The sequence below is a fragment of the Pyrus communis genome, chromosome 16 (genome assembly GCF_041283825.1).
Source record: "Pyrus communis isolate YQ-2024b chromosome 16, ASM4128382v1, whole genome shotgun sequence".
Lineage (NCBI taxonomy): Eukaryota > Viridiplantae > Streptophyta > Magnoliopsida > Rosales > Rosaceae > Pyrus > Pyrus communis.
The window spans coordinates 20,605,027-20,615,773 of record NC_142580.1 but is presented as its reverse complement, the minus strand read 5'-3'; the positions used below and the strand labels follow the sequence as shown (position 1 = coordinate 20,615,773).

Sequence of the window (10,747 nt, the reverse complement as noted above, 5' to 3'; positions counted from 1 at the left end):
TGAAAGTATGAATGAATGAATGAGTGAATGGATGATTTGAATGGTACAACATAGGGTTGTATTTATAGGCTAATTTATGCACAATTTCTGAAGGAAAAGGATTGCACAATCCTATGGGAAAAGGGTTAAGTCTTGGCAGAAACCAAAGGGGAATGGGATAGGGAGTGCACTAATAGGAGCATATTTAGGTGATTTAGTTAGCTTGTTTTCTTACATTTATGTTGTTAGTTCTTAGTTATGTTAGTATTTTAAGCTATTTTCGTGTGTTTGTAGGTCCACATGGTTAAAGTAGCAAGAAAGTGCATTTTGGTGCATTTTGGAGTAGTTTTGAGCATTAAATGGATTGCATATGCTTGGAGCAAGATGGATGGACGAAATTGAAGTCCAAAGGAGCCTAGGAATCTGCTAAGGAGATGGAAGAAATTAATTCAAGACTTGGAAGAAAATGAATCAACTACAAAGAAGGAAACATAAGTTAAACTTCCTTATTTTGACTTAACTTTCCTAATCTTTTCCTACTTAATTCCCAACTGCAAGGAGGGTTCCTAATTGATTTGGGACACTTAAATATATGTCCTAGAAGCTCTAATCCCAGTCCAAGATGGAGCCACACCTTTCTTACCCTTTTCTTCCAAAATCTGCCACATATCTTCTTTCCCCTTCTCTCCTAGTCAATGCCGCAACTTTCCTTCCCTTTTCCTCTTAGAATTCTGATTTGTTACCCTTTTCTTGGAGGATTTGGAAGCTTAAAACCTTCCCAAATTAATTACTTATTGCCTTGCCCTTTCTCTCATTATATGATATACTTTGCCACACACATATAAAAGGGGAATCATCATTCAGCCATCACTCTTCCCTTCCACAATCCTACATCCGCACCTCTCATTCTCTCCATTCATTCAACCATCATCCACCCCCTACCACCATCCAACCTATCCATCCATCACCATAATTCATACCCAAACACCCTTGTGCTGCAACAAAGAAGGAGAAAGAAGAGAGGAGAAGGCTTGGACGTTTTGGCCATTCAAGCTTCGATTGTTGGAGTGTTTCTAGGTGTATTCAATCTTTGTTTTTAATGTTTAATTTATATTTTCTTTATTTTGCTATGAACATGAGGAGCTAAACTTGTTTTAGCTAGGGAAGACTTTGAAACCATGATTATGTTTGTGATATGAATTGATTAATTCCAGTTGTGATTTCATAAAGTGTGAATGCAATTTACTTAACCGTTTGATAGATAACTTATTCTTGTATGTTGATTAAGGATGCATACTTAATTTGCATGCTTGAATTTGGTGCAACAATATAAGGGAGTTTCACATAATCGTTACAAACTTATATTCACAAGTAGTTAAGGTTGTTTTCACAATCATGTTAAGTAAATTCCTAGCATGAGTATCATGATGTCATAGTTACAAGTGCTTTGTCAATACTTATGATTTTCATAGAACGTAATGATCTTTGATTGTATCTCTATTATGATGTCATGTAGGGAACTTTTGAAGAATGCTTTGGGTTGTCGAATGATGTCATCCAATCTAATAACTAAAGGAAAATCTGAGGGTTAATTAGTGATGTCGCGGTTAATCTGGGGTGTTGAGGTTCATGGTTTATTGAGAAAGCAACTGGAGTCAATTTGTATGCAAGTGTATCATGTGTGGAAAAGAATCCTCTAGCTAGCTAATCATCCATAGTTTTTCTCAAATTCGTCTAAATCTTATTTAAGTCTTTTAGTTACTTGTTTTCATCTTAAATTCGTCAAAAACCCAATCCCCTTTCCTTTGTTGTGTCAAATCTGTCCTATTTTGTGTTTTTGAGTGCTTTGAGTCAAAACCAATTCTATTTTCGTCCAAATTAAGTCCTAGAGTCTAGTTTGAGTCTATTTGATTGTTTTGTGTTGTTTTGAGTCTTTTAAGTTTGTTTTGAGTCATATAAGTTTAGTTAAGAGTCTTTGAGTTTGTTTAAGTGTTTTTAAGCACATTTTTGTATATTTGAGTCATTTGTTATTAGATTAGCAATCCCTCCTAATCCCCGGCCTAGAACGATCCCTACTTACATCTTTACTACAATTGTCAATAAGAGGGTTTAATTTCAGTGTTATTATTTATCACATCATGCACGACATGGTTTTAGGGACTTCTAGAAGGATGGGTGCGGCACACTTGGAGGGGGAAGATAAGGTGTTCTAGAAAGAGTGTTTAGGGTAGATTCCTAAACCTAAAGGGACAAGAACACACGGCATAGGTTTAGAGGAAGAATTACAACTCCTAAACCTACAAGGAATGGCCTACATGCGGCATACAAAGGGATTAGGCTTCTAGAATATGAAATAGGTGTTTAAATGTATAACTAATCCCTTCTAATTAGCTAGATTTAAGGCCTAACCTGATTTGGATAGGATAAGATAGGATAATGTTAGAGTTAGGAAAGGATAAGCTGGTTAAGATAGGATAAGATAATGTTGGATAAGGTTCCTTATTTCATGCTATTTCCTTATCTTCTTTGCATTAGAACTTCTTCCTCCAGATTTGTAGCCTTTCCTAGCCCCTCTTGACTTCAATTTCGTCCATCCATTTTGCTCCATAATTAAGCTATCTAATCCATGCCCAAAACTACTCCAATTAGCTTCAAACTACACTTTCTTGCTCCTTTTGCCATTAGGATCTAAAAACATACAAAAATAGCTTAAAAGACTAAAATAAATAGTAATTAACTAACTAAATGCAAGGAAACAACATAACTAAGTAGCATAAATATGCTCCTATCAGGAGGAAATAGGGACCAATCAAGAAAGGGAGAAAAAGCTCCCAGCTTTCCAGTCAACCCTGATAGGAGCATATTTAGGCGACTTAGCTAGCTTATTCTTGTGCATTTGTGTTATTATTTCTTAGTTAATGTAGTATTTCAACTCATTTTCGTGTGTTTGTAGGTCCAAAGGGTTAAAGTACCAAGAAAGTGCATTTTGGTGCATTTTGGAGCAGTTTTGGGCACTAAATGGATAACTTGTATATGGGACAACATGGATGGACGAATTTGGAGTTCAAAAGGCTGGAAATCTGATAAGAAGATGAAGAAATTAAACTCAAGACAAAGTCGATAAGGAATTAGCTCAAAAGAGGAAACATTATCCAAAACCTTATCTTATCTTATCCTATCCTAACGTAATCTTGTTCCACCTTAATCCTAGCTGCAAGTGGACCTAAAAACATGATTTCTAGAAGCCTTATCTAACCCTAAAAGGGTGTTGCACCCTTCCCTCTTTTATCTCTTCTAGAAAACCCAAAATCAGCCACAAAACACCTAGTTTCTAGAAGGCCCAATTTTGGACGAATTTCCTAAACCTTTTTCCTTTTGGATTCTGATTTATAGGGCCTCATTCCTTGTGGATTTGGGTTACACAAATGCTTTTATGAAACTAATTGGGCCAAACCCTCACCTAAGTGGATTTAACTCACTTGTGCTGAACCCTAGGGCCCTAATGATGTGATAAATAATAGCACTCAAATTAAACCCTCCTTTTGACAATTGTAGTCTAGATATAAGTAGAGATCGTTCTAGGCCGAGGATTAGGAGGGATTGCTAATCTAATGAAAACTGACTCAAAGATACAAAAATATGCTTAAAAACACTTAAACAAACTCAAAGACTCCGAACTAAACTTATATGACTCAAAACAACACAAAACAATAAAAAAGACTCAATTTAGACTCTAAAACTTAATTTGGACGAAAATAAATTGGTTTTGACTCAAAAGACTCAAAAACACACTTTAGGACATATTTGAAACAAGTAAGTAAAGGGGATTGGGTTTTGGATGAATTTAAGAGAAAAACAAGTAACTAAAAGACTTAAAAGATATTTTGACGAATTTGGGAAAACCAATGGATGATTAGATAGCTAGAGGATACTTTTCCACACATGATACATTCAAACACAAATTGATTTCCAGTTGCTTTTCCGATAAACCATGAACCTCAACACCCCAGATTAACCATGACATCACTAATTAACCCTCATATTTTCCTTATGTTATTGGATTTGATGACATCATACGACAACCCAAAGCATTCTTCAAAAGTTCCCTACATGACATCATAATAGAGATACAATCAAAGATCATTACGTTCAATGAAAATCATAAGTATTGACAAAGCACTTGTAACTATGACATCATGATACTCATGCTAGGAATTTACTTAACATGATTGTGAAAACAACCTTAACTACTTGTGAATATAAGTTTGTGACGATTATGTGAAACTCCCTTATATTCTAGCACCAAATTCAAGCATGCAAATTAAGTAGGCCTCCCTAATCAACATACAAGAATAAGTTATCCATCAAACGGTTAAGTAAATTGCATTCACAATTTATGAAATCACAACTGGAATTAATCAATTCATATCATAAACATAATGAGGGTTTCAAAGCCTCCCCTAGATAAAACGGGTTTAGCCTCTCATGTTCACAACAAAACAAAGAAAACTTGAATTAAACATTGAAAAGAAAGGATTGATTACACCTAAAAAAGTTCCATGAATTGTGAATTCAATTTACTTATCTATTTGAATTAAAACTTGTTTATGTATATGGATTGAGAGTGCACACTTAATTTGCATGCATAAATTTGATGCTAGGATATAAGGAAACTTCACCTAATCGTTGGGAACTTGTATTCATACGTAGTAAAGGTTGTTAGTCACAATCATGTTAAGTAAATTCTTGGCATAAGTATCATGCGCTTTCATAGTTACGAATGCCTCGTCAACACTTATGATTTTCATAGAATTTAATGATCTTTGATTGTTTCTCTATTATACGCTTTCATGTAGAGAACTTTTGAGGAATAATTTGACTGCATTGGGCTAATTCCATTCAATTCAATGACTTAAGGAAAATCTGAAGGTTAATTTAAGCATACCTAATTAACTTGGGGTGTTGAGGTTAATGATTCATTGAAAAAGCAACTGGAGATTGTTTTGTATGCAAGTATGTCATGTGTGGAGAAAGACCTCCTAGCTAGCCCATCATCCACTTAATTCCATCAAATTAGTGAATTCTGCCTAGTTTAAAGTCTTGTTTTTGTTTACTTTATTTTCGTCCAAAACCAAATCCCCTTTTATTTTAGAGCGTCTAACTAGTTAGAATCTGTTTTAGATTGTGTTTTCAAGTGATTTGAGTCAAGTTAGAACCAAATTTTGTCCAAATTTGTGTTTAGAGTCAAATCTGCCCAGTTTGTGTTTTTAGGCAGTTTTGAGTGGTTTTAGCTTATTTTGAGTCTTGTGAACTTGTTTTGAGTCTTTTAAGTTGAGTTAAGTGTTTTAAAGTTTAGTTTTAGTTATTTGAGTCAGTTTAAAGTGTTTAGCAATCCCTCCTAATCCCCGGTTTAAGAACAATCCCTACTTACTTATATACTACAATTGTCAAAAGAGGGTTAATTTGTGTGTTAAGTTAATTTTCGCATTAAATTTTGGCGCCGTTGCCGGGGATTAGCAACTTTGCTAATCCCTTGTTATTTCTTTTTGTTTATTTTCGTGTCTTTTTGGTTTTAGTTGCTGACTTTGTTTTGTTTTTGTTTTGTTTTTAGGTACTAGTTTATGACTCGGAGTTCTCAACCAGTTCATAAGAATATCTTAGACTTTGACGAAGATTTCGAGCGAACTTTGAGAAGAAAGAAGAATCAACAAGAGCCTCAACCACCTCAACCTGCACCAGATCTTGAAGAAGACGAAGTACAAGTGGGAGAGGAGGCCATGGCTCAGATTTTTGAGGAAGAACAAGCTATGGCAGCCGACAATCGAACAATCAAGGAGCTTTCCGCTTCGGGATTGGATAATGCCATGCCTCAATGCATTCAATATCCAAGGGCAACCCCAGACAAGGCCGACGAGTTCGAACTCAAGTCTGGCTTATTGCACTATATTCCTAAGTTCCATGGGTTGTCCATGGAAGATCCTAATAAGCATTTGAAGGAGTTTGAGGTTGTTTGCTCAAGTATGACCTCGGTGAATGTTGATGGGAACATTTTGAAGATGAAGGCTTTTCCCTTTTCTCTCTTGGAAAAGGCTAAAGATTGGTTGTATGAACTAGCCCCCGGAACTGTCACATCATGGGAGAATATGAAACGGGCGTTTTTGGAGAAGTTTTTTGATAGGAGCATATTTATGCGACTTAATTGGCTTGTTCTCGTGCATTTATGTTGTGTTTCTTTAGTTGTTTTAGTATTTAAAGCCACTTTTGTGTGTTTTCAGATTATAAAACCAAAGTGTGCAAGAAGATGCAAATTGGAGTCTTTTGGAGCAAAAGAGGAATGAATGAGTTGAAGACTTGAAGAAATATGAATTCCTAATCGAAGATGGAGTCCTACTCACATGAGGATTCCTAGAACAACAAGGATTCCTACTCCAACAAGGATTCCTACTTGAAGTAGGAAAGTTAACCCTAGGTTTCCCATTTTGGTAACCTTTCCTAATCTTAAACGTCCGTATTTTCCAGCCACTTTGAAGGCCTTGTATGCACTTTAGGACACAAAAAAAAGGCCCTAGACCCCTTAGGGACCTATGTCGTGGGTTTCCCTTTCTCCCCATCCCTTGCCGTGCAAGGGGGTATATAGGTCCTATTTTATGCACTTAAACACATTGCCCTTTCTAAATAAAACCCTAGCCGCATTTTTCAGCCACTTTCCTTTTAATTTCTGATTTGATTTCCTAATCCTAGAAGCCTTTGACTTAATTTTAATTAACCAAAATAAGCTAGGGTTTTAATTTCTGAAACCCTATATATTCTAAGCCTAGCCGCACCCTAGAAGAATTCTATTAATCATTCAGCCACTTCCCACACCCCTTGCCGCAGCCTCCATCACCCTAATACCTTCAATCCGCCACTTCTCCATCCATTCCAGCAACCTTCCATCTCTGCCGCAACCATTCCTCTACTCCAGCCACCATTCTACACCTCCATACACCACCCACACCCCTTGCCGCACCACCATACCATCCTAACTCCCTTCCTAAACAAAAATCACATCCAAAAATCCCCTAAACCCTCTCTGCCGCAGCAAGGAGAAGAAGAAAGAGGAGCTTGACGTGCAGAAATTCAAAGTGGAATTGTTGGGCGTTTTAGGTGTAATCAATCTTTTGTTCTCTATGTTTAATTTCAATTTTGTTTCTCTTTCTGTGAACATGAGAGGCTAAACCCCTAGTTAGCTAGGGGGTGATTCAAAACCATGTTTATGCTCGCAATATAAATTGATTACCTTCAGTTGGAATATCATGAGTTGTGGATTCAATTTGTTTAACTGCTTGATTGATAACTTATTCGTGTATGTTTATTGAGAGTGCACACTTAGTTTTCATGCATGAATATGATGCTAGAATATAAGGGAGTTTCACCTAATAGTTACAAACTTATATTCACAAGTAGTGGAGGTCGCTTATAAACAATCGCGTTAAATGAATTCTTGGCACTAGTTTCATGCTCATCATAGTAACGAATTGTAACATCCCGTCCCGGGATTTATTAAAACGTACGTATGAATTTACGATTTTACCCCTAGATCGTTTTTGTCACGTTATTAGTTGTTGGTGTGGTGTGGAATGTATTGGATCACACCCACACACACACACACACTATCACTTTCCGGGATTCCCTCCCTCTTTTCCTCACTTTCTGTCACTCTGTCTCTCAGTCTCTCTTTCTTTTTCTCAGTCTCTCTCTCTCTCCCCGAGTCCATTTCCTTTCTTCTTCTTCTTCTTCAACATACGGTTTTACACACAAACACACTCAAACTTTCACCAATCCAGAAACCAATTACACCATTGAACTCGTGAGGTTGTGAGGAGCACAACCATACCAATTCCAGGTAAGAATTCGAACGTTTTCACGTCGTTTCAACAATGGCCGATTATTGCACTGTTCATGCAAACCTAATCTAGCTTGTTTTAGGAGATTCTAAGCTTGTAGATGTGTTTGTGAGGTCCCAAGGAGCCTCGGAGTAGTTCGTTGGGTGAATTTGGACGTCACGATCGTCCTGTACAAAGTTGGCCGAGTTTTGACCTTGAAGACAGGTGAGATTCCTTAATTTTTAGGCCTTAAAACTAGTCTAACGTTGTTCTACTAGTCCTAGGCTTCATTTTGGTATAAAGAACGTGAAAAATGGTTGAAAAACGAAGGAGAAAACTTAGTTTGAAAATTACCCAGTTTTCCGGCGCCGTCGCCGGCGCCGGAGGCTCGCCGGAGAAGAAAGGGGAATATTCCGTTATGTCTAACGGAATATTCCTAACGGCAGTGGACGGAATCTGGTTAGATTTAACGGAATATTCCGTTAGTTGACGGAATATTCCTGACGCCGTCAGTGTGCAGTGCACGTGGCCGCGCGTGGGGGGCGCGTAGGCCGTGCCTTGGCCGGCGCGTGCGTGGTCCAAAAATTTTTCTAAAAATATGTGTGTGATCCTGAGGTTGTGTAGGTCACGTTGGTATATTCAATTGTCCAATTTGAGCAATGTATGAGAAGTTATTACGAGAAGTTGCTTAGGTGCTTTTAAATTAACGTTTTCGTAACTTTGTCGCGTTTAGGTGATTCGTATTCCGAGGACGAGCGTACACACTCGAGGCAGGGGGGCTACGACCCTTCTAATTACCAGTGAGTGGGCTTTTGTTTTCCGTATATACCTATATACATCTAAATTCCCAGAAATAGAATAGAAAAGGTTATTTTGTTTTCCGTATATACCTACATACATCTAATTATAGTAGTTTGAAATGCTTTGAGAGCTCATAATCTGCACCCCCGGTGTTAGTGCTCCCGCCCAGAGAGGGGCAGAGTCCTTCACGTGTATGTTCACCAGCACCACACGCTCGCCTTGGATCCAAGTTAGGTGCAAGCCTTGTCGTGCAGACCATATTAGGTGGTTCCGACTCGTAGGTGACCCGCGATTATTCGCACAGTCTTCACGTGATCGTAGCACTAGAGCGTATATATTACACCCAGTCCTGTCGTACAGACCACGTTAGGTGGCTCCGACTTGTGTGCAGATTCAGATGTTGAGTTGAGATTGGAGCTCTATATGCAGCGGTACATGTCACGTTAGGTGACTCCCGACTGCCAGATTATATGTTATTGATGTGGTTATGCTTGAGCATTTATATTTGATTTTGAGATTCTGTTGTGGCATATTCTCAAGCATGAATGGCATATTGTGAGCATGAATAGCATATTGTGAGCATTAATGGCATATTGTGAGCATGAATGGCATATTGTGGAGCATGATTGGCATACCTATACATACGTATATATGTTCATTTTCTGGGAAGTATACAGGTTTTACGGCGAGGGGTTAGAAAGTGTTTTGCTAAAGAGTTTTCAAAGAACTTTGTTTTTGCCCACTCACGCTTTTGTTTTTGCGCCCCTCCAGGTTCTAGTGGTCTAGCAAGTTCGGTGGTTTATCCCAGAGGGCGTCCCGGCATTTCTGACAGACACTCACCATTGTAGGGTCACCTTCGGGTGTAAATATGTCGTATCTTTTCCTTTTGGACTGTTGTAGACTTGCTCTGAATTGTGTCTCACATACACTAGTACTTTGTATGCTTTTAGGTTTTTAATTATTCGTACTTTTATATTACCTTCTCATTAGCTTCCGCACGCGCACATGGTTACGTCACCTTCGCGTGACGGCCAGCACGCCCTGATCTCGGTCGGGGTGTGTCACGAATGCCTCGTCAACACTTATAGTTTTCATGTTGCTTAATGATCTTTGATTGTATCTTTATTGTGCTTTTCACGTAAAGGACTTTAGGAGAATGTTTTGAATTGTTGTATGCGCTGTCCCATCCAATTCATTAACTTAAGGAGAACTTGAAGGTTAATTTAAGCGAACCTAATTAACCCGGGGTGTTGAGTTTCATGATTCATCGAAAGACCAACTGAAAATCATCTTGTATGCAAGTGTGACATGTGTGGAGAAGAACCTAAACTCGTCCAAATTAGTGTATTAAATCCCCCTTTACTTTATTGCTTCAATTTAGTTAGAAAGTGTCTTAGTTTGTGTTTCTAAGTGTTTTGATTCAAGTTATAACCCAAACTCGTCCAAATTAGTGTTAGCTGTTCAAAACTGCCCAGATTGTGTTTTTAAGGCAGTTTTGAGTGTTTTGTTGCTGTTTTGAGTCTTTTGGTTTGTTTTAGTGTTTTAGTGTTTAGTTTTGCATTCTTTGAGTCTAGTTTAGTGTTTTAACCTTTGTTTTACGTTTTTGAGTCAGTTTTCAAGTGATTTAGCAATCCCTCCTAATCCCCGGTTTAGAACGATCCCTACTTATACATATACTACAATTGTCAAAAGAGGGTTTTAATTTGTGTGCTTATATATTTCGCATCATTTTTCCCAACTTCTTGAGTCATTCTTTTATGCAAAAGAATTAGTGGCATTCAGCAAAACCAAGGTAAATCATTTCCAACTTATTATGAACTTTTTAAAACTCTTGTTTCTTCATGTCCACAACACCAAATGAAGGAGGAGCTTCTTCTTCAATATTTCTACGAATGGCTTCTACCAATTGAACGCCAAATGCTAGACGCCTCAGCGGGAGGAGCTTTAGTGGACAAAACGCCCATGGCCGTTAAGACTCTCATTGCCAACTGAGCTTTAAATGCTCAACAATATGAAGGCGTTGGTCAAAGAGGCATACCACGGCAGCAACAAGTTAATGAGGTAAGTGCTATTTCCGAACTTCAATATCAAATGGCTAATCT

At 37.9% G+C, this 10,747-nt stretch overlaps 1 long non-coding RNA gene across 1 annotated transcript; it reads left to right on the top strand.

The window, feature by feature from the left end:
• Positions 1–7,743: 7,743 nt before the first annotated feature.
• Positions 7,744–9,639, top strand: LOC148690126 (uncharacterized). Its single transcript, XR_015957599.1, has 4 exons — positions 7,744–7,864; positions 7,959–8,069; positions 8,578–8,644; positions 9,417–9,639. It is a non-coding gene; the product is annotated as an uncharacterized LOC148690126 (long non-coding RNA).
• Positions 9,640–10,747: the final 1,108 nt, after the last annotated feature.